This window comes from Suricata suricatta, chromosome 4, assembly GCF_006229205.1.
Source record: "Suricata suricatta isolate VVHF042 chromosome 4, meerkat_22Aug2017_6uvM2_HiC, whole genome shotgun sequence".
NCBI lineage: Eukaryota > Metazoa > Chordata > Mammalia > Carnivora > Herpestidae > Suricata > Suricata suricatta.
In genome coordinates, this window is record NC_043703.1 from 60,975,792 (window position 1) to 60,977,550 (window position 1,759).

Here is a 1,759-nt window from a genome sequence, read left to right on the forward strand (position 1 = left end):
TCTTGATCTTTGGGATGGGTGACCTCTGAGTCACACACTCAGATGATTCTTAACTAGGCTTCCGAACGCCTTAAAAGATCAATTTGTTAGTATTACCAAGCCCTGATTACTTGGTGTTATATAATTATACTGCAATTAAACTAAAAATAAGCAGCATATTTAAATAACTCAATTTGGGCAAGTGGGTGATATACACAAATGTCTCTGCCCCTCCTTTCTTGGGGGATAAAATTAAGTGCATCATTAGCAAAGGTTGAATCCTTCCAATATTGGCGACCTCGCTTGAGGCAAACACACTTGAAAGTTGGATTGGTACAGAAAATAAATCTAGGGCATTATTTTTTCCCTTTCAAGCTTGTCTGAAATTAACATTCCTTTAAGTAGTAAATTTAGAGCCTGACTCAATTTTTAAAAAATCAATTAGAGTTTGTGAAAAAGAAAATAATAAGAAATGTCTAAAAGTGGCCTTTTGGGGGGAGGAGAATCAGCAGCCTAGGAGCTAGAAATGGAAGGGGGAAAGACTTATTTCTCTACGAACCCCCCTTGTGTGTATATATTACTTATTGAAAGATGGACATAGGGGTACCTGGGTGGCTCAGTCAGTTCAGCGTCCGACTTCAGCTCAGGTCACAATCTCACGGTTCATGAGTTTGAGCCCCACATCAGGCTCTTTGCTGTCAGTGCAGAGCCAGCTTTGGATCCTCTGTCCCCCTCTCTCTTTGCCCCTCGCTAGGTCGAGTTGCTAACTCTCTCTCTCTCAAAAATATATCAACATTTAAAAAAGAAAGGTGGACATAAACAAACAAACATATTTCAATATAATTTTGAAAAGTAACAAACTTAGAGGACCTGTGCAGCCTGACCCTAAGATAAACTATAGAGTTGAAGTATTTGGGATAGTGTTGTGTTGGTGTAAGGAGACACATACAGATCGACACAGACTCCAGAAAACAGACACACACAGATGGCCAATTGATTTTTGAAGAAGACACAAAGCTAACTTGTTTCAACAACTAGATATCCACGAGGAAGAAGGTAAATGTTGACACTTAATGTTACACACAAAAAATTAAAATAAATGATAGATCTAAATGTAAAATCTTTTGATAACATTCTTGAAGAAAAGATAGGATAAAATTATTGTGATCTTGGGTATTCAAAGATTTCTTAGGGCAGAAAACCCACAGAGCATAAAATCAAAATTTGATATAATAAACTTTATCAAAATGAAATGAAAACTTCTGCTTTTGTTTTCCTTTTTTTCCTAAGATCCAAAAACAATGTTATGACAATGACAGTTATCATGAAAAGAGTTTAAATGTACCATGTATTATATGTTGTTTACTACCAGGGTGGCTGCTTTGGGGATTTGTTTCCATTTTTTTAAATTTATAGTTTATTGTCAAGTTGGTTTCCATATAACACCCTGTGCTCTTCCCTACAAGTGCCCCCCCTCCATCACCATCACCCTCCTTCCCCTTTCCTCCTCCCCCTTCAGCCCTTAGTTTGTTTTCAGTATTCAAGAGTCTCTCATGATTTGCCTCACTCCCTCTCCCTAACTCTTTTTCCTCCCTTCCCCTTCCCATGGTCCTCTGTTAGGTTTCTCCTGTTAGACCTATGAATGCAAACATATGGTATCTGTCCTCCTATGCCTGACTTATCTCGCTCAGCATGACACCCTCAAGGTCCATCCACTTTGCTACAAATGGCCATATTTCATTCTTTCTCATTGCCATGTAATATTCCATTGTATATATAA